The sequence below is a fragment of the Perissodus microlepis genome, chromosome 4, assembly GCF_051167445.1.
Source record: "Perissodus microlepis isolate ML-2025 ecotype Zambia chromosome 4, ASM5116744v1, whole genome shotgun sequence".
Lineage (NCBI taxonomy): Eukaryota > Metazoa > Chordata > Actinopteri > Cichliformes > Cichlidae > Perissodus > Perissodus microlepis.
The window spans coordinates 7,949,243-7,972,487 of record NC_140464.1 but is presented as its reverse complement, the minus strand read 5'-3'; the positions used below and the strand labels follow the sequence as shown (position 1 = coordinate 7,972,487).

The 23,245-nt window shown below is 38.0% G+C and overlaps 1 pseudogene; it reads left to right on the top strand.

Annotated features, from left to right (window-relative positions):
* Window positions 1-7,803: 7,803 nt before the first annotated feature.
* On the top strand, window positions 7,804-8,558 carry LOC146388224 (uncharacterized; annotated as a pseudogene).
* The last annotated feature ends 14,687 nt before the right edge of the window (window positions 8,559-23,245 follow it).

Here is a 23,245-nt window from a genome sequence, read left to right as displayed (position 1 = left end):
TCAGAAAGAAGTGTAAGAGAATGAATTAACAATGGCTTTAGCATTAGTCATTGTTGTGGTGTATACTGGGCTGTTACATTCATGCCCTAGCTTATGTTAATGACAAATTCCTAGTTTGTAGACCGGCAGCTCTTTTAAGTTCTCTAGGTGTTTGTAATGAAACCTTAAAATGTTTCACTCCTGTAAATGTCATCTTAATGGTTCAAAATCAAGTGATATTTATTACACAGACAATTTATGAAGGCATCAGTACTTTTAGGCTGGTTTTAAAATGTTTGAACCGTTAATCCACAATAGTTGGCATTTGCTCATGGGTTAATTGTTCTTGCTTTAGTTTATACCCTTCAAGCTTTTAAGAGTAATGAGGGTGGTGTGTGTTATTTGGCTGGCATTTAGGTGAGGAAAAAATCAATAGAAGCCACTGGTTGATCTCTAACTTGTTTATTTGCAAGAAAGAAATGACCCTGCAGAAAATAAAATCTGCATTTTAAAATCAAATGGTGTCCTGTTTAATACATTTTCCCACTTCATTTTTGTCTGGGAGTTCAGTAAAACCATTTCCTTGTTATCTGTTCTCTTGGTCTAGTGGAGCAAGACGGAGTCCATTTCAAAGCTTCAGTGCAGCTCTGCAACAGCCTGTCACTTTGAGTTTGAATGGTGTCTTTACTTCTGTGTTTCTTGTTGCTTAGCCGGAGGTCATTGTGCTGCCTCTGGCCTCTTTCCCTTTTTTGATGTCATACATTATTCTATATCGCACCACAGCTGACCTACATGCTCTGCCGAGCTGTAAGATCAGTTTTCAGGTTCACACAATCATCCTCCAGCAGTTAACCGTGTCTGCGTCATCCGCAATTCTTTCCCGTGGTCACTGTATAGCTCATTTCTTTATAAAATGTCATTCTCGAAGCACAGATAAAAGCATCAAACACTGAGAGCCTCTCGAGATCCTGATATTGCTTTGGAAGTGTGATGTGACTTTCAGGGTAAGACGGAAGCAGAAATTTAAAAGGCGTGTGTTTCTATGGTGATGCACACAGTAAACAAGATTTTTTTGTCAATAGATTAAAAGAAATACTTATTTTTAGAAGAACTAGGACAGTGTTTGCTGTGGAAAATACTGGAGTGATTGGATGTTCCTTGTTGACAGAGTTGATAATTGTTTTCAGCAGGTGCCACAAGAGTCAGCGGGCTGTCTGATGTCAGGGGCCAAGTGCTGGATGGATACCAGCAACACTATCAAACTGATTCACTCAAATTTAACTGCACCCTCATCACCCTCCTCTGGCTCTCTGTAAAGGCCATGCCAATTATCCACAGAGTGAGCATGACCTTTGGTCTAACTTTCTGAGGTTGATTTTTGCAGCTTGTGCGTCAGAGTAGCACAAAAGCAATTTTACAATACCATCACTGCAAGGGTGACTAGGACATGGTTTCATATTCACGACTATCTGATGAAGTATTGGTTTCATTACTTATTTATTGTAGCTGTTCTTGTTTCCAAGTCCTTAGAAAGGCTCTTTTAGTTCCAGGATATAAATTTCATCCAGTCTCAACCAATTTTCCCTAATTTATACATTTTTATTCACACCTTTCAACTTTTATCCAAACTAATCTCAACTTGCAGTTCAACATTCATGGCTCTTCTTTAACCTTATATATTGTTTGGGAAATACTTTTTAACAGCACCGTAGGTCACCTGGTGAACCAAGTGAGCTACACCAACAACTCAGTCTGACGTTGACTTTGCAGACAAGTTTGAGGCTGACCATCAGTCAGCTTCAAAATAAGCCAATCAGCAACCAGCAAGAGGAGACTTAGGGATGTGCAGGATGGTGAAGCTGAATAATCGTCTGGCCCAACATATGAGTCAATGTGTTCCAGCGAGGGCTATCACAAGTGGTGGTTGCTCTTGTGCATGTCCCCTGATCTAAACACAGTTCGTAGATGCAGTAGCAACAAAAAAGAACAGATGCAATGCATGTCCCAAGTTGTCCAGGACGACGCAGTACATGCATTAAGTGCAAGGAATACACATGCAACACACAAAGCAAAACTGCCCCCCCTGTGTTTTATAGGCTGAATAGGCATTTGTTCAGTGGGCTGATGCAGTCTATACTTTCAAGAGTACAGTAAATTTTGTAATTCAATTCAAAGAAGCATCAATACTCAGAAACCTTGATTCAAGATAAACGTTTTTTGTTTGTTTGTTTGTTTGTTTGTTTTTACCATGTAATGGTTATGATTGTTTTTACTTTAAATTACATTTTATCAGATGGGAATTCCTGATATTAACCATATATATAGAATATATAATGCATCAAACTGGGATAAAGCAAACATCTGTTAAGTATTCGTAAATAAATTAGTATGACTTTATTGATTTAATAAGCCAACAATGCTGTGGATCTTACAGATCCGCCAACGTTGGCTGAGTAACAAAAAGATGAACTCCATATTAAACATGTAAAACTAATATACAGCAAATGTATCAGCAACAAAAAGGAAATTATTATGTATCTAGTGATGATGTAGAGATTTGACCATCTTCTTTGCTATATGCTCCCTCTGTGCTTCAGTGTAAAAACATCTATGTTGTATTTTTATACAACCATCACTCTCTTGATTTTTAATTAAAGGTGGCATTGCTAGTGTTTTTTTCCACTCTAGGGAAAAATGCATCAATAATACCTCTGACTTACCTCAATTCTGCTATGAGTCATTTTTTATTCTGATGATGTAAGCTTCTCGATAAAATTGCCTTGACCTACAGGAGCTAAAACTAACTGAGAGGCTTGAAAGGCAACAAAACGATTCAGCTAATGTCTCAGGTACAGTGAAAACCTGCATTTTTGTTTTCATCTCTAACACAACAAACAGGAACTCTATTTCAGTTGTAATTTTACAGGTAAGAAAAGCACAGTGGGTACGCTTAGTGTTGGTGCCTCGTGCTGGTACAACTACACTGCTCAAAAAAAATTAAAGGGACACTTTGAAAACACATCAGATCTCAATAGGGAAAAAAATCATGCTGGATATCTACAGTGACATGGACTGGATAACTTGTTATGGAATGAAAGGAAGCCACATTGTTTGATGGAAATTAAAATGATCAACCTACAAAGGGCGTAATTCAAAGATCACCTGAAAATCAAGGTGAAGAAACGAGCCCATTTTGCCAAAATTTCATTGTAGGAACTCAAAATGATATTCAGTAGGTTGTATGGTCCCCACTTACTGTTACTTCAAACCTGACAATGTGGGGCATGCTCCTAATGACATGACGGATGGTGTTCTGAGGTACACACTGGCAGTGTTAAGTAGTGTTGAATATCCCAGAGGTGTTCTGCTAGATTTAGGTAAGCCAGGCTCAGGGGCCAATCAATAGTATTAATTTCTGCATCCTCCAGGAACCGTTTGCATACTCTCATCACATGAGGGGAGGACCCAACTGATGAACAGGAGGAACCCGATACCCACTGCAGCAGCACAGGGTTTAACAATGAATTTCATCTCGATACCTAATGCCAGTCAGGGTGCCGTTGCCAAGCCTGCAGATGTGTGTGCGTCCCTCCATAGATATGCCTCCCCAGACCACCACCAAACCAGTCATGCTGAACAATATTAGGAGCAGCATGACACTTCTTCAGAGCCAATCATGTCTGTCACATGTGCTCAGTGTGAAGCTTCTCACATGTGTGAAAAGCATAGGGTGCCAGTGGTGGAGATGCCACTTCTGGTATTCTATGGCAAATGCTAATCCAGCTCCTCTGTGCTGGGCAGTGAGCACAAGGCCCTCTAGAGGAATGTATGACCCTCAAGCCTCATGAATTCTACTTCTAATTGTTTGGTCAGAAATCTTCACACCTGTGACCTGCTGGAGGTCATTTTGTAGGGCTCTGAGCTCATCCTGTTCCTCCTTCCACAAAGGAGCAAATACTTGTCCTGCTAATGGTTTAAGGCTCTTCTACAGCTCTGTTCAGCTCTCCTCCAGTATCTGCCTGTCTCCTGGAGTACTCCATGCTCTTGAGGGTGCGCAGGGAGACAGCAAAAATGAGAAGGGAAAAATGTCAGTAGCCTCCACCTATAAAACCATTCCTGTTTTTCTGGTGGGGTTGTCTCATTGGTGCCCTCTTTTACACCTGTTGTTAATATCATTAATAAACCCTCTCTGCTGCTTAACTGAGATCAATATCCCAGAAATTAAACTGACTTGATGCTATACTCTGTTTAAAAGCGTACCTTTAATTATTTTGAGAAATGTATAAGAAGACTTGGATTTACTTATTCATCCCTTTTGTGTAAAGTGAGTTAAGAGATACTAGATAGTAATTGATGAACCATTCTAAAATCAAGAACTAAGAGCATTCAAAGTACACGTTTGGATATTCTAATAAGGAAAGTCGGTGCATAATATAACTAATAGTAGTAGCTCCACGCTATATTCTATTCACAAATTTATTTTCCATAAAATATAGGAATTTGCACCTAAAGTGATTTCCTGCTAATGTACATTAACACATGCCCCTATACATACCTTGGGGTAAAGCAAGTGGTTATTTGAATTAATGTTGCCTTCATATCAACTCAAAGTGCTCTGGCTATTCTCCTCTAACATCAACAAGACATTTTCATTTTTAAATATTTATATTTTGGCATATTGCCTTTTTTTGGTAGATTATCAATCTAGAATAGACAGAAAACAAGGGGAGACACAGCAAAGGGCCACAGGTTGCATTACAGCCATATGGCATATGGGCACCTGCACAGCCAGAGAGCTAACACAGCACCCAACAAGGCATTTCCACCCAAGCAATTGCTGTTAACTAAATATTTTCTCTTTTTGGACCAAAATCCAGATAGATTATCAGTTTCTGAAATGCTAAGAGAGCCTGTCTGGCACAATGCCACCTTCAAAATCTCTTAAAGACCCTTTCTTTGGCATTTTAATGCATAATGCGTATAAATGCAATAAATTGCTGCCATTTGACTGGCGGATTTTTTTGATATAGGATTTCATTTGTTTAACATTACATTAATGAGCAGCTGAAACAGGTGTAAACAGTTCTCATTGTTTGGGTTAAAGCAGAGTGGGGCACTCTTGTTATCAGCTTGTCATCAGCATGCACTGTTCAAAATCCAGCACGAGTAATTTGCAATGAGTAACTTGCAGACATAAGACATAATCAAGATATAATCAATGCGAAAAGATATACACAAATTTTAGAGCAACATATGATGGCATTAAGAAATTAAATATTTTTGTCAGAAAGGCCTTGTGCATTTCAGTGAGACATTATAAAATATGACACAGCAGGCCCTAGATTATTGAAAAAGTGAAATCCCATTAAAAAAAATTACAGCACTTGACTCTTCAGTTCTCAAATGATTGATAGAAGAAGAGGTGACAAAATATAATGAGAACACAGTGCTTTTGGTATCCAAAATCAAAATTAGCACATTTTGGGGAAAAAAAAGGAAATGTCTCAGTTTATTTTTTAAAAATATTTTTTAATTTTTGTTTTTTTACACAGTGGTCTACCTTTTAAAAAAATGTATGTGGTTAAAGCATTTGAATGTTCTCCCTAATTATGGAAATGTTTTTGATGTAGTCTGAAGTGTCAGTGTTCCTGTTTTTTCGCAGTCAATAAAGCCTTGTTTAATTTGAGTAGTAACCCATATTTCTATTTTCCAATCTCATTTACAACACAGAGAAAGCCCAGACTCCCACAGAAAGAGAAACACGCTGGTTCAGAAAATCACAAAACAAGGAGAAAAACTGAAGTAGGTTAACCATACAGTCGTCATGCCCTGATTTAGCTGACGTCCTCCAGAATAGATGACCCAAAACCTTTTCCCCCTCCCTTTTCTCCATTTTCCCATGGCCCTGTTTTAAGAGAGCTTTTCACATAGCGGTAACCCAACCACATGCTTACTATACTGACAGGAGAAACACAATAACTATAAAATGGGGACCATTCTGCAAAGCTGTTAATGTACTCAGCTTCCTTCAGGGCACACTCTGCTGCAGCCCTACAGCTCTTTATACCATGTAAGGAAATCTAAAATACTACATAGCAACAAGCAAACAAAAGATACTTGTCACAAAATGTTCCATAACACAAAGGTCAGGAGGAAAACACCATCTGAATTTAATAGACAGATACATTTTAGATATATATTTTAAAACATGTCTCCAGTGCTTAGTTTAAAGGTAGCCTTTTGAGCTTGAACTCTGGCAAAAGCGCTACCATAGCAAGAAACACAATAGGAGCTCCATTCATCTGAACCAAGATGAATCATTAGGAGACATTGAAACCCGAGATTGAAGGGGCAGTATAGTTATACAAGTGGAATTAGTAGACTTTTATTGTAGTTTTACTATATACCTCAAAGAGAAATGAAGAACAAACACAATCGTTCGCACAGAAAATATAAAAAGTACATATATAAAGTATATATAAGGTATGGTGATAAGGTACTGATGCATTAAAATTGATTCTAGGGAGTAGTAATATGCTGCAAGTTATTTCCGAATTTCACAATGACTTTACCAATAACAGACAACATTGCACTGAGTTTCAAGTAACTTAAGAAAATGCTCATTGAACAAGAAATACACTTGGCTGTGATACTATACATGATGACTGCAGGAAGAGGAAGAGAAGGAGTGGAAGAGGTGGTAGTAGTAGTGGTGGTGGGAATCAGTATATGTTGAGGTTCAGTGTTGTTGTAAATAAGCTGAGTCTGTTGTCCTGGATATTAGCAACCTGTAGTGCCTGCCAGAGGGCAACAGGTCAAACAGATGAGATATCATGGATTTAATTTTTCACCTAATGAATTTAAATGATTAGCATTATTGTTATTATTATTGTCGTTGCTATATTTGGCTGAGCCCTGATGTGAAATCACATAATCAAGATTGTATGTTATTGATCATACAGGGGTATTGACTGGTGTGATGTTACCTCAGTTATGTCCAGTACACCTTGTTACCTGTGCATTTTAAAAAACAAAACAAAACATCCATCCATCTGTTTTCCTCTGCTTGTCCAGTTCAGGGTTGTGGGTGGGCTGGATGTATGTATGTGAGTGTAAATGGTGATGAAATAACATAATTTAATATTTGAAAAATTGATAGCATTTCATCAGTTATTTATTTTATTTTTGTAGTGTTTAAGACATTGATTTAAATTACATAATGCTTCAAAATAGATCATACACCTTTTCAAAATGAGTCAAAAGTGTCAGGTCTCTTTAACTCTTAAAAAATGTAAATAGGATTTTTATATGTAGTTGAAAAAATCATTTTTCAGATGACATTAAATGATAAATTCATAGAAAAAATAGCATTTTTTGACCCAGTGTTACCAATTTAAAATGGCACTGAGTGTGTGAATGACTCAGTTACAGTTTATGGATCTATGGATGGCCACTTTAGCCCCCAAAATGTTAAAAATTAAAATCCAAACACTAATGGGTAATGTTACAGTGGCTATAGACTACAGCAGTCACTAAGGAAGATTTAGGTAAACGTGCAATCACTTTATGAAATTTGTGGCTTTATGGCATGTCAAGGTGCTGATTAGACAGCATGAATATTGCACAGGTGTGCCTTAGACTGCCCACAATAAAAGACCACTCTGAAATATGCAGTTTGATCACACAGCACAATGCTACAGATGTCGCAAAACCAGTCAGTATCTGGTGTGGCCACCATTTGCCTCACACAGTGCAACACATCAAATGGAGATGTGTTGCACCTTGTGAGGCAAATGGTGTGCAATAGAGTTGATCAGGTTGTTGATGTTAGTCCACTCCTCTTCAATACATGTGCAAAGTTGCTGAATATTGGCAGGAACTGGAACACGCTGTCATATACGCCGAGCTGAGCGTCCCAAACATGCTCAATGGGTGACATGTCTGGTGAGTATGCTGGCCATGCAAGAACTGGGATGTTTTCAGCTTCCAAGGAATTGTGTACAGATTCTTGCAATATGGGGCCGTGCATTATCATGCAGTAACATGAGGTTATGGTCATGGATAAATGGCACAACAATGGTCCTCAGGATCTCAACACGGTATCTCTGTGCATTCAGAATGCCAACAATAAAATGCACTCGTGTTCGTTGTCCATAACCCCACCGCCACCATGGGCCACTCAATCCACAACGTTGACGTTAGCAAACTGCTCATCCACATAATGCAACACAAGCTGTCTGCCATCTGCCCTGAACATTAAAAACATTTGTCAACAGAACACCTCTCCAACGTGCCAGACGCCATCAAATGTGAGCATTTGCCCACTCAAGTTGGTTACAGTGATGAAGTGCAGTCAGGTCCAGACCCCGATGAGGACGACGAGCATGCAGATGAGCTTCCCTGAGACGGTTTCTGACAGTTTTTGCAGAAATTCTTTGGTTATGCAAACCGATTGTTGCTGCAGCTGTCTGAGTGGCTGCAGCAACAGCATTGTGCTGTGTGATCAAACTGCATATTTCAGAGTAGCCTTTTATTGTGGGCAGTCTAAGGCACACCTGTGCAATATTCATGCTGTCTAATCAGCATCTTGACACACCACACCCGTGTGGTGGGATGGATTATCTCGGCAAACGAGAAGTTCTCACTAACACAGATTTAGACAGATTTGTGAACAATATTTGATAGTAATAGGTCCTTTGTGTATGTGGAAAATGTTTCAGATCTTTAAGTTCAGCTCATGAAAAATGGGAGCAAAAACAAAAGTGTTGCGTTTATATTTTTGTTCAGTGTATTATGTGTACTAGCTGAACTCAAAATAAAAGTCAATGTAATGTCTACGTGATGTGTATAATGTTTGTAAAAACATTTTGCTAAATACTTTTCTGTGCAGTGGGGTCTCTGTCATGTATATGTATAAATAAGTGTTCATGAAACAGTCATGCTAATAGTGTATGTAATAATGACTTTTTCTAATAAAATGGATATGTAGCTTTCAAAAAAGAAGAAATATGTGTAATTTTTAATTTTTTTTTTTTTTACCATTTGTGCAATCACACTGTAGACAGTGACAAAAATGAAGATCAAAAGAATGATGTGATAACTTAAAAACATGCTACTTAAGCATAAATCTTACCCTAATACACGCCTGTTTTTGTGTCTTCCTTTCCTTTTCTTTGCATGTACTGTATTCTGCCAGTGAAACTACGTGAATCAGAGAGTTCCTAAAGTCATTAGTATTCATCTTGTATGGAGCATACATTCTTCTAGTAGACGTTCTTTCATTCATTTGAAGTTTGTCTGCTCGTGACAATGAAAGGAAATTCAGTCTGTAGGTACTATAAATATCTCCACAAAATTCCATGCCAATGCAACAGCTGCTTCAGTATTCTTGCCCCAATGCAAGGAGTGGACTGACTTTGTCACGTGTAGAGTCCCACTGCTGACATGGTTAAAAAAATTGATTGATTTTGTGTTTGAATTTCAGCATTTAATCTCTGAGGCTTTACTTATGCACAAATGAGACACCTGAGGTCCATTTTTATTTGAACAGTGAAATGAGTTCATACTACTCTGCCAAGATCAACATAACCTGATAGCCCTTCACATTAACCCTATAATCTTCCATCAGACATTTGGGCAAACAAAGCGGTTTTTTATTGTCTTTCTTCACTTAGCTTTCACATTGTGTGCCTTTGTGAATATTTAACAGACCTGAAATTTTGTAAATCACTCACACACAGAGAAACAAATTTATGTCACAAAGTCACCATCTAACTGAGGTTTCTGTTCTTAGGAAAGTGGAGCAGGCACAGCACTGGAAGTCATCCAAATAGTGTTTATTGTCAGACTGTAGGAATGCTTTGTTGGAAGGTTTTTCTCTCAGCTAGATGACTGCATGCAGTTATTTTGTCCCGCAGATTAGGTCCAGTGGAATGACAGAGAAAATTTGTTTTTCCTCATACCCTCTTAGTGCAAACGCCCTTTAGTGACTTATCGTCAGCAGCAGGCAGTTTATCATTTTTTCTCGACCATTAGATCATGTCACATCATACATCAAAGCTCTTCTTTGCCTCCCTGCTGTTAGTCTTTATCGTTGGTCTTTGTGTTTGGGAAAGGTAATTTTCACATGAAAATGTGCCAATATCCCAGTGCTTCTTTTGTCTGTTTAAATTTGTAATCTTTGTAGTTTCATTTCCTGCCATCATAAAAAATATGCATAAAAACAAATGCATGAAGAGGGTATAATAAGCAGAGCATCATTCTCTGTTTCAGGTAGAGGCACTGGCAACGGTTATTTATCCTTTTTGCATAAGACAGTTGGTCTGTATCTTGCTATAGGTATGTGCCATGTAGCTCTGTAGCTTTAGATTCAAGTGACACAGAATGTCAATTTCTATTTCCACTCCCTGGCTAATGGTATACGTCGAGAAAAGCCATACTGTTCCTTCACTGCAACAAGAATATGCATCATACAGCCATGAATGGAAAAAAAAGACGATGTGAAAATGACACACTGACATGATTTATTTTATCAGACTATCAGCGTCATTTTGATCAGATTAGCTGTGATTTTCTTGGCCAATGATCTGTGTTGCCTGAGATGAGAGTTGATTACCAGAGACATTAATTTAGGTTTGATTACACTTCCTTTGGTTGACATTCACGTCACAGCATCCAGTGTTCTCCTTATGTCCTTACATTCACTTCATTTGCTCCTTCATCAGTCAAAGCTGGGCTTCCAATAAGTACCTTCTTCTTCTTAATTAAAAGTGCTGCAAGTGATCACATCACAGAATGAGACAGTTACCTTGTTTTATGAAAAAAAAAAATCTGGCTATTATAATCATTTATCCAAGCGGTCAAATAGTGAAACCTGATTAAATCAAATTTGACATCCTCCAGAACTGTATTCTTGTTTTATTATATTCGTGTTGATACATTTTAATCAGTGACTCTTTGCCAGAGAGTCAGTGACTGATTTTAACGTGCTGCTTAATCACTATAAAAGAAAATGCATTTAGAGCAGCAGGGGGGCCGGGGTTCAATTAACAGCCATGTAATTCTGAGTGATTAGTTTACATGCTTCAGCTGCATCAGAGGAGGAAAATGTTACACAAACCAGCAGTCTGAGCGATTCCTGTTTATATGCTGCCTTAAACGCAGAAAGAAACTTTATTGATCCCTTTGGGGAAAATGAGTCATTGTAAAATCAAATGTATTTCAGCAAGCATCAAATGAAAGTAAAGCATAAAACATTAATAAAAAGAGATTAGCATGACACAGCGGCGCTCATGATAAAATTATGTTTGATTTCTTTTTTGAGAAGTAGTCAAACTTGAATCAAATTATTGGTTGTAATTATTTCAAAGCAAATAAATATGCCACAAAAATATCTAATGTTGAGCATGAACTGTGAAATTTAAAAGGACTGTTGGAAAGTACACTCATTTTGGTTTGCTGTGTTATGAGAAGACTAATACATCATGAAGCTTCAGTAAACAGATGCTGTCTCTAACAAGCAGCGAAATAAGGGCCTGAAAAATGAACCCAATTTTCAGAAACTGCAGCTTCTGCAGTGGGTGCTTGAGGCTGAATTCAGAAGAAGTCTCCAAAGACTCCTCTTTGAAATACCCAACTTTATAGCAGAGATAAAAATGTCTGCAACCTGCAGACCTTTGTATGGCAAATTAGCTCCAACTGACACCTGTAGAGAGGGATGTGAATTTTTATGTATCTAACCTCTTTAAATTAAGATTAAAGGGTTAAGGTTCAAGTGTTATAAGTGGTGCTGACACTGGCCACTATGGCCAACAGCTGTCTGCTAGGCATCACCCCTTAAGTCTAATGGGAGTAACATCTTGACTGTGTTTTGAATTTTTGGTGCCTTTTGAAGCATTTTCAGCTACGCAGTTATCTGACTAATAATGTAACGTCATTTCCATTTAATCCATTTTTTTAAGTCAGTGAATTTCTATAATTAGAATGGACATTTTTTGCCATTAAAGTTGGTACAGTTACAGTTGAGAAATTTAAAGAAAATATTTTTAATTAATAACATTTTGGAACCATTAGCAATGCAACAGGAACATGTAATTTACAAGAAAAGACAGAATGGCGCCTGCCCCATCCATCATACCATCATCAACTGTTTATATTTATTGTTACATGTGTCTTTTTTATTATTTGTAACTGTTGATGTACCTATAACTCATGAGCCTAAATAGCTTAATTATTACTTAATTACTACTAAATGTGATTTTGAGCAGTCTTTAAAACTACACGTTTACACTGAAAGGTCATGGCTTTCAACATTTTGCTACAAAGCAGACACTTTAGCCCCACATTAATATCCGTAATAAGGGCTTTTATTGTAAACATAGAAATTAAAATGATTGAAAAGGTAAGGCAATACTTTACCTCAGTATAAGAATGGCCACACCATCGTTCACAGCAAATACTTCTGGCCTTTTATCTCAATTGTGGGTCTGTAGGCTTACAAAATGGCATATGTTCACAAACCGGCCTTGATCATGCAGTTTTAACAATACAAATATTTGTATTAGTCACCATGTACAGTAGATACTATGAATCTTTGTACCCAAGGTAATTTATAGGTTCGCTTTTCTCATGATTGGATGGGTCATTTAGCAGGAGCTTGGGAACAAACATACAGACTTACATACGGTTCCTTCATTATAGTATGATGATGATATGTTAGTATTATTATCTGTAGCCATGTGAAGCACGCACATAGCTATGCATTCTAACTGAGATAGCAAGTAGGGCTGCACAATTAATCACATTTTAATCTTGATCATGATTTTGGCCATAATTGTGCAGCCCTTGTAGCTAATATTAACTGATGGCAACTCTGACTCCAAAAAACCAGTAGAGTGACCACCACAATGCCAAACCTAAGGCTTAAAAGCAGTAGTCAAAAAATCAGTGGGTGACGCCACAATTGCTACAGCCATCTTTTATGTAAAGTCAATGATTTTAGCACAGACAATGGAAACATAAGGAAGCCAGCCAGAGGGATTTGAGGGATTTATTTAAAATTCGGCCTGCCAGTACCCTCTAAGGATTGCCTATTAAAATAAACCACAGTGAGACACACTGGGGCTTTCATACACTGTTGTTACCTTTGGACAGAGGATGGTTGTTTCCATTATTTTCCATCTATAAGAATGTAGCTCCTTATATATTTTACAGATGTAATAGGTGTAAAGATTTTCTTAACTTACACTTGAAAAGAAACCGATAATAATGTTGTTGTTCTATTAAGAATAGTTGCCCTCTATATTTATTTAAGGGAACAGATCTACCTTCTAACACTTATGCAGATGTCTCTGATGAAATGTTTGGCTTTAATGTAAATATCATGCGGGCAGTTTAAATCTGTGTATTGCAATGAAAAGTCTCCAGATGGATGTTCAACCGCTTAGAAACTGAGTAGTGCTTCTCTCGTCTTCTTCTTCACTGGGCGCTTATAGTTCCATTTCATCTGTTGACTACAGTAAAGGTCATCTGTGTAGAGAGAGGGATGACGTGAGTTGTTCACTATAACAGCCTCATCTGTGTGTGTGTGTGTGTGTATTTCAACTCATATGCCAGCGTTTCTCCACAAGCAATGCCTGTGGGTGAAAACTCTTGGAGACAGAAAGAAGAGCAACAAGAAAGTAAGATCGAGCTCAGTGGGGTGAGTGAACCTCATGTTTCATTAATGCAGCGTATCATGCAATGTGTGTGTGTGTCTGTGGGTGTGCATGGAGGGATAGAGGAAGGGTCACGGTTGGCTTTAATTAGAGGAAGAACGTGTTAAACAAATGTAGGGCAATCACCGATTCACAGAAGCGTGGCATCCATATTAGTCTACCTCTAATCAGCGCTGATCGGTGCAGAGCACACCGGGCGAGAAGAGCCCTGCTAATGGCATGAGACACTGAAGAAGAATGATGAGTCAGTAACCTGTTTGAGGCCTCAGCCGTCACGTGCTGAATCACAGTTGGATGTCCCCTGGGATCAATTTCCACAGAGGAACAATGGACCTATCTGCCTTCCTGTCTGTCTGTCTCCTTCTCTGTCAGTCACTTCTAATCATCATATCAGTAACAAGCCCTGACTTCTGTCTGGCCATAGAGCGACTGACCTCCCCAGCCACCGGTCTGTCGGTCCAGCCAGTCTCGTCATGTGCAGATACAGATGACAGCGGAAGCTTTCATTCTTCTGCTGAGAAACAAGCACAGCATACTGGAGTATTTTAATATAAGGATCGTAAACAGAAATCACAAGTTGTCTTTTTATTTAAAAAACACACTTAAATGAGTATTCTGTGCTAACAATGGCATGGATTTTGTTAAAGCTTTTTGAACAAAATAAATGTTTTCTATTTTCCAAGGTGAAAACACTTGTTCTTTTATTCAAATCATGCTTGTACTGATACATTTTCACCAACTGCACTGTGTATTATATCGTGCAAACAACCACTGTGTTTCCATGTAGAGTTGGTATAGACTGTAAAGGTCTTATTTTTTGGATGAATCATCCTCAACAAATAAATGATGAAATTTCCAATGTTTCTGTCAGTGTGCAAGAGTCTTGCCAAATGTTTGGACAGACTAATACATTATACCAGGAGGGTTTAATTTGCTGATAGTGTGAAGACTTCTAAAACTTTCTAAAATTTTCTGCTTCTTTTTATAAAAATGTGAGATACAGTACTGTTCAAAGGTCTTGAGACACCTCTAAGTTCTATAAATCGCAATTCCGAGGAGTCAGCCTTTCTTTTCATTTTTACATTGTATATTTAGACACTTTATTACTAGCAACAAAAAATATTATTTGTTTTCATTTCTTTAGCTGAATCTATGAAAAGTGGAACGATGAATCCACAATTACATTTCTGGTTAAAATGATCAACAATACGTGCAGTACAACAGTGAGCGTCTGCAGCTCTCTGTAAAACACGGTGGAGGCTCTGTTATGGTTTAGGGCTATATTTAAACCAGTGGTGTTTTGTATCTTGTCCGAATTCTCTTCTGTGAATTGCGAATACATAAAGTACTCTCAAATTTTGATCCAACATATAATACCATCTGGAAAACATCTGATTGGTAATGGATTCAGTTTTTAGGATGACAACGATCCCAAACACACTGCTAATGTAAAAAATATCCCTGGAAACACACACGCACAAACGCACAATGGAACACCATCAGTCCGCATCATTACCGATGTAGTGTGTGATCATCCTGACAGAGAACAGAGCAAGAGGCAAACAGCCAGAGACGAGCTTTGAATGTCCTTCAAGAAGTCTGAAGGCTACTCAGAAATGACAAGATTGCTTTAAATGGCTTTTTACCATTGCTAGAATTCCTTTTCATGTTGGCTGCTTTTATGAGTTCCATGCTTTTGTATCATTGTTAGAACTTAGTTATTACTTTTGCCAAGTCGTTCTTTGTGTGAGTTTGTGCTTTGTAATTTGGTTCTTGGAGACCTGGATTATAAATAAGTGTGCTTGTAAAACACTTTGGGTCAACTTCTGTTATTTTAAAATGCACCATATATTAATGAAATTGATTTGACACAAAGTCTTCCCTAACAGACTTCAGATTGCGTTGATTTTCAAGCTTGTTAGAATTGTACAAACTCTGTTTTTCCCCTGTATACTGCATTTCCACTTATTTTTCTGCATTTTAATACATTTCAAATTTTCCCTGCAAAATGTAAAGACACAAGGGTTGGCCTAAGACTTTTCCACAGTACTCTAGTGGCCAGCAGTAGCTCCACATGATGTATGCTCAACTGTAAATAATGTCATTACCAGTTCAAACAACCTACTGAACACATGACTGATGATGTTTATGTTCTTCCTTCTTAAAAGCAAAAACTACCAGTGGTCCAGTCGTTCCCAAAGCTTGGTTTATCCCTCTGATGTGTCTCTGATGCTTTGTCTCAGAGCACTCCTTAATCCCTAACTTACACCCCCACACAGCTGGAAAGAAAGCATTATGTCTTCTTCTATGTCTCTCTTTTTTTTTTAAACCTGTCTCTGAGATAAAAAAAAAAAAAAAGGTAGTCAGCGACCCCCTTGGATTTGTTTCCTCTGCAGATTTGTTATTTTTGTACTGTGCACTCACAGCACCTTAGCTTCAAGCTTGTCATCTTGTGTTTCTTGGACCTTTGCTTTATTAAACAATACGGTTAAGTGTTGGCATTTGTCTCCCTTTTATGACATTTTGCATTTCTGTATAGTGCAATAAAGGGAAAGGAAATAAGCACGAAATAGAGGGGATATAAAACAAGAATGAGATGATAAACTTCAACACTGCCCCTGAGTCATATTTAAATTGCAAACATGTAGCAATATTATGAATAGCCCCCCCCCCCCCTTTTTCTTTCTGTGTCTGCTCATATTTATTTGTGTATATTTGTTAGCTTGATGTGACAGATTATTGCACTGCATTCCTTCCTGTGTGGGAGAAGTAGAAAGGGTAATGGTATGTTATACTCACAGCTGAAGAAGTAATTCTTTATGTTTCTGTCAACTAGTATCAGTGCCAGGCCCATGCGTGTGCTATAGCAATCTGTGATTAGATCCTATTTTTGCAATGACTATTCATTGAACCAATGCTATTTTTGCAGTTGGATTCCCCTGTCTGCTGCTTTTTGTCAGTATTTGCATCCTTTTGATAATTACTCACTTCCTCCCTCTAGAATAGCAAAGTGTGAAAACTACATACTTATAAAAAGCAACACAAAGACGCGAGAGTCTCTGATCACTGTATATATATATGCATGTGTTTACTGGTGGGTTTGAGGTAATAGTTCAAAGCCTCATTTTGCTCAGGATGTGAAGAAAGAAGCTGTAACTCTCATGCAATCTTTGGTATGATGCCACTTGTGAATTGTAATTTTTGGTTTGCGTTTGTCCTTTTTGATGCTGATTAACATTAAAGATTTTTTAACAACACTCAGGAGACTCCGATGTCTGTTTTTCACGCTTGTTCTACAACAAACTGTCATTTTCTGCGCTCTTTTAAATTAATCCAGCACACCTGTCCATCTAGCTTCGATAACACTGACACACTTTCTGTGTTCTTAAGATCACACATTGGGATGATTCAAAATCAGTTTCGAGAGACAAATCTCAGAAGCCTCTGGGTCATTTTGACCTTGTTTAATATTTTTAACATTAGGGACATGGAAACCTATTTTACCTTGTTGCAGACGATGCTGTTTTCAAAAGCAGCTTGTTACTTTAAAGATGAATGCAATATAAATAGATTAACAATAGATTAGAAGCAATAAAAAGTAATCTGTTGCATTACAGCATCACTTGTTAGAGTAAACACACCTCTGTAGTTAGCTTAGTCATACTTGTTAAACAGTCTAGGTTGTGTATCTAGCTGAACCTTTACATCAGTGCTTATGAATAGCGTCTCCATCACATGGCTGGCAACAAGCTTGTTAATTTCCCTTGTGGTAACAGCTTTGGATGAACTAAAGGCTAGCTGCTGTGGTTTTTGGAGCTGCAGCACAGACATCATTCTTCCTGTCATCAGGACACCAGTGTTGCAGAGCTGTGCTTAGTTTGCAGGTATTTCTTCAAAATGTGAAAAAGAGCTAATTAGCATCGTGCAGACACTTGTGATCCCAGCAGAAAACAATTGTTTCCAAATTTTAAGGGTATTATGACACTTTTCAGGCCTGTTAGATCCCAGACGGCCTCTGTACATGAGATTCTGAACCAGCTCTTTGTTTAGAGGAAGTAGGTCTCTGCTCCTAAAGAGTATTTTTTTAACCAGAAACCAGTTTAAGCCGGTGGTGGAAGGAATCTTAACTACCTATGTTTAAATGCCTACCCTGCTTTCTCTAGTAATGCACCTAACCCAGCAGCTCCACTAGTCAGGAACAATTACTCGTTAATGGCAGCTCTTCTCTTAATGATCTGTGCACTTGGTGAGTTTCTAGGTTGTTATTTAAGTGCTCCCTTTTACTTTGATGGGCTAGAACAACCTTTTAGCACCATTAAAAAGGTGTAATAGGTATACACAATCCTTTACTTTTACTGTTAAATAAAGAATCCAAAAAAATCAATGTCCATAATGTATCTTTTAACTGCAGACTGAACATTTATGTGAACATTTGCGCCGGTGCAGAGTGTGCAGCTCAAAAAATTCAAAAAGATAAAATTCAATCTTAAAAATCAGTTTGAATAAATCACTTCATGAATCACTGAAACGAATCATGAGACCTGAGGCTGACTGCAAATCTCAGGGGAGAGGGAAGAGAGACTCGTAGGGCAGTCTTTTCCTGACGTGGCTAAGAGTAAAGCCAAAGGGGAAGTGGTAACTCTACACAAAGTCACAAAATCCTCAGAACAGAATCCGATTTGAAGCATGACCATCTTTCTAGTTGACCCCAACACTCACTCTATCACAAGTGTAGGATTAAATACTTCCCTCTTGTATGCAGCTCCATGCCAAGAAGTCGGAGGAAGTGACAAACATTGTGTTTGGGATTTCTTGTCACAGCAAAGAGAAAAATGCTGTAACATAATAACAATAACAGAATGACCATTGAAAAAGCAACCAACTAACTGATGACTTGTAAAACCAACACATCCTTATTATTCATTGCAATGAAAAGTATTATAAATAAACAGCTGTTAAATAGAAGCTATTATTTTTCTGTTTCTTAATTTAGTTTCAGAGTGTTTTGTAGGTCCAATCAGTGGGGTTAGGTTATTGTAAATTGACCATAGGTCACCATAGGTTTTACTCTCTGTTTTAGCCCTGTCTCTCTCGTAATGATAGCTGGGATAGGCTCCAGACCAGCGAGGCCTGATAAGGATAAGTGGAAGAGAATGGATGGATGGATGCTGAGTGATGCCCGACTGATGAGAAAGATACTGAAATACTCTACTGTTGCAAAACAGTCAATTTACATTTGCACACTTTACAGGAAAACTTTGAGATTTGGAGAAATTCTGGCTTTGTCATACAAGGGAGAGAAAATTAACTTGCCTGTGTTCTTGCTTTGTCTGGTTAATCAAGCAAATAATAACCAGATAACAAGGCAGACTTAATGCTTCATTCTCTCTCCAGTCTTTGTACTGTGCATATGTATCTCATGAGGCGTCCTATATAAATATCCATGAGTATGTTTATTTCTAAAAATGTTTCCGCTAACATTAAGTCTGAGATATATTTAATGTAGTTTTGTGCTTTACTGTACAGACGCTGTTTTTAAAAGCATTTAGCTGGCCCAGCACGTTGCCTGGTCAAACAACAGCAATCAGTGTGGCCAATTTACAACAATACTCGGAAGTTAGATGTAATTCTTTATTTAGAACCACATGGATGGCAGATAAAAGATGAGGAACACAGTGTTTAGGACACCAGCTGATGCTCTCTGTCTCTTCTGTCTCCTCTCTTTCTATCTTTCTGCTCTCTGTTCACCTGAACCACGACGCGAGGCACAGGCGCTGTTTGTCCTGACACTTGCTTGAGGCACCTCGAAAGGTCATGAGACGTAATAATAACAGCAGGGGGACATTCTGAATAATGATAGTAGACATTTATTATACAGGAGCACAAGCAAGCCCCTGCAGGGTTTGTGCTGGTTCAGTCATTTATGATGCTGGGCTAGGTTTCAGAAATGACCACATTTACACCAGGTCCTAATTATTCCCCTCTTGTCGCTTTACTACCTTAGGAAGCTGACATTATTGCCAAGCCAAGCTTTGGCAATCAGGTGAAATGAGGCTTTATTAATAGGCAATTTCATTTTCAGAAGCTTTCACACATGCTCAGATTTTTCTCTGCAATTTAGACCGCTTAGGCATGAGCAGACTGAGGCTCCTTAACAATAACTTAAATCATAGGTAATTCAAGAAAGACACTGAAGAAAATAGGAATGGAAAAAAATAGATTCCTTTGTTTGCTTTCCTCTACTGTAACTGAGAGCCTGACTGATGCAAGAGAGAGTGACAGTGCCGTGAAGGCAGTGACAGAAACTGATGGGAGAGAGGCGCAAAAAGAGAGACGAGAGCCAGAAGATTAAGTGCAACAGTGAAAGACGGGCAAGAGCGTGAGGGTCTGTGTTAACGTCTGTAAAGTGAGAGTAAGAAACTGGGCAGTGAATGATTGAGAGAGGATGATCCAGCCAGAAAAAAAATGAAATGAAGGAATTAGAGGAGGGAGAGACAAATGGGACTGTTCAACAACAGTCACTCTGGCAAAGTTTCATCAGCGTGAGAGAGGGCTTGTCGTGCTCTGAGTCACAGCAGATGGCCAGCACTATCAAGTGCTAATAGAGGTATGTAGCAGCCACTATTGGTGGTAAAACTCAACCAACCGAAGATTCCTCTGTGACGACACTATCTATTGCTGCTTATCTGGTGTCAAGTGAACAAGTAAACAATTTAGTGGCTTTAAGCTAGTTCAGACAATAAAGGCAAACTCTTTAGCGAACGACGATCAAGACCAGTATTAGATATTTGGCTATATTTTTTCATTTTAATCTAGTTACTTCCAACATTCTAACATGTGAAATTAACTAACATTAGCTTGCATGCTAACTGATTACTAATGGCAGTATTACTATTCTTGAATAACACTAGCTAACCGTATCTAATTACAAATGATAGGTTAACTTAGGCTAGTGTTAGCAAAGTAAATTAAAATGATGAGAACACATTATATTTAATTTTAACTGCAAAAAACTCATGTTACCTTAGTTGTGGATGACTCTCTAGCTTCTGTTTTTAAATGGGTGACTTTACACCCTAGTGGTTAACAAAAACTCAGCTGACACAGTGGTAAAGATGCAGTTTTTGAATGTGCTCCATACAGATTGTGGCACTGTGAGGTTGTATAAGAATAATCTCAGAAGTTTTTTTTCTAATACTTCAGGAAATTCTTATAAGTTCATATGCTCCGTAGTGCTGAGCTAGCAGTACTGTTATGTCAGAGATAGTGATAAATTGATGGCACGCAAACTAATTGATTTGAGAGGTCAATGTCTCAAAACCATGAAATATATTACTTAGCTGGTAAAAAAATTAATAAATAAATAGCATGAATTCAACGAGACAAAATAAATAAAAGTGGAGCCAAGTGACAAGGAAACACAGAGCTTCTGGTGAGTCTTGGGTTACTCAGTAACACAAAAACATAGTTAGCGGCTATCTGGTATGTAGCTGTCTTTGGAAAGAATGTAGAAATGTATATCATTCATATTTATTCACTGCAATTTTGTTTCAATTTCTGGCAAACCCATAAATCAAATCAAATTAATAAAAAAAATGCAATCTAGCAAGAAGCAGATAGTTATATTTAAAGTAAAAGCAAAACCTGTTGAGTATTTATATAAACTGTCATTGAAAGGTACAGTAGTGACAGCATGAAGCTAACAAAAGAAAACAAAAAGGTAAAATTAAAATTAATCTTGACAGCAACATTTGTTTGAGCTCTTTCCACCTGAGGGATAAAAGACTGCTGCATCAGTAAATGAAAACAGCCATGAAAGCACGCTTTCAAATACATCTAATTTCTGCTGTAGGTACAAATTCCTTTGAGCTAAATGACGACTGTTCTGCTTTATGATGCTTGGCTCACATTACAAGCAGGATAGGGCCCTCACACACTGAGGCATGCTGCGTTTGAGGTGTGCCGCTGAAGTGGCTGTTGCACAAACCATTTGCTGTACTTATCACTTACTGTCCCACTATGTAGCAACACCCACTAATTATATGTCATGTTACTGTGTACAACATGTGGGACCCACAAAGAAAATTTCATGTTTATGCTGACTAATGCTGATTTTCTGTTGCTACTAGGTGGAGCTAGTAGACAAAATATTGACATGCATAGATTTTTTCCATTTTTGGAGTCTAATCAAGAATGTCTTGGGCAATGGTGAATGAGTGAAATTTACTGTGCTGTCACAGCCATGCAGTCCACTTAAAACTCACTTTTACTTTTAAAAGTAAGCAACATCAACATCTAAAGTTTATTCAGATGTAGATGTGATTATTCTGTTAGGACAGGGGTGGGCAATCTCAGTCCACGAGGGCCGGTGTCCCTGCAGGTTTTAGATCTCACCTTGGGTCAACACACCTGAATCACATGATTAGTTCGTTACCAGGCCTCTGGAGAACTTCAAGACATGTTGAGGAGCTAATTTAGCCATTTAAATCAGCTGTGTTGGATCAAGGACACATCTAAAACCTGCAGGGACACCGGCCCTCGTGGACTGAGATTGCCCACCCCTGTGTTAGGAGAACAAAACATACCATTTTCTGTTCCCACCAAGTGGTGCTACATTGTAGACCCAAAACCTAATTTGGAAATTATAGAATTTTTATTGGGTTTAGGGCATGGCCGCAAGAGGATTTTTTAAAAATATCACAGGGTGTTACATGGTTGTGCCAAATTTCATAAATCTACATTAAACACAGGAGTGGGGCTCCTTTGCTTCATTTTTGTATGGGTTGCTATGGAGCTGTTTTAACTCTCCCCATATATAAGACCTGTAAAATTAATAGATTTTCGCTAGTCTTAATTTCATCATTTTTCAGGCATGTTTAGGCCTTCAAAAAGGCAGTTCATTGCTGTAAATAATGATAAAGAGAGCAAAGTGCTTGGGCATTATTGAATTAAAAAAAAAAAACACATATGAACTACATTTATCCAGTTAAATGCAATACTTACTAGAAAAAACATATTGTTAAAAAAAAACAAAACAATATGAATCCTCCATTATGTTGTGACACACTAAAATGAACCCGAATGTTGCTCAGCTAGCACCGAAACTGTTTGAACTTGCTATGCAGACAAACAAATTTCACAAGTGAGTGAGTGTGTGATTAATGAGAAACTACATTTTTTTTCCTCTAAATAACACCAAATCAGAAAAAGTTAAAAACCTGCATCATTTTCCTTGATTTATCTGCAAGAAATGCCATCATTTGCCCTCTGATTTATGCAGTTGTCTGTGATTGAATAAACAAGGCTGAGTTCCACTTCCTCCAGCAGTGCCGTTATGTGCTATTTATATTGCGGTTGTTTGGAGCATCATTTCGGCATTCCTCTTTGCACAGCAGTGTATTTGTGGCTGCAGGATGGTGCATTATGCATGGATGCCAATGAAACTTGTCATTAAAGTGGCCTCGTTTAGGAGTTCTGTGCTCTCTCTAGGCTAAAAAAGACTGAATAGAGATATAGAAAAACAGCAAAAGCTACATGCATTTGTCATGTGG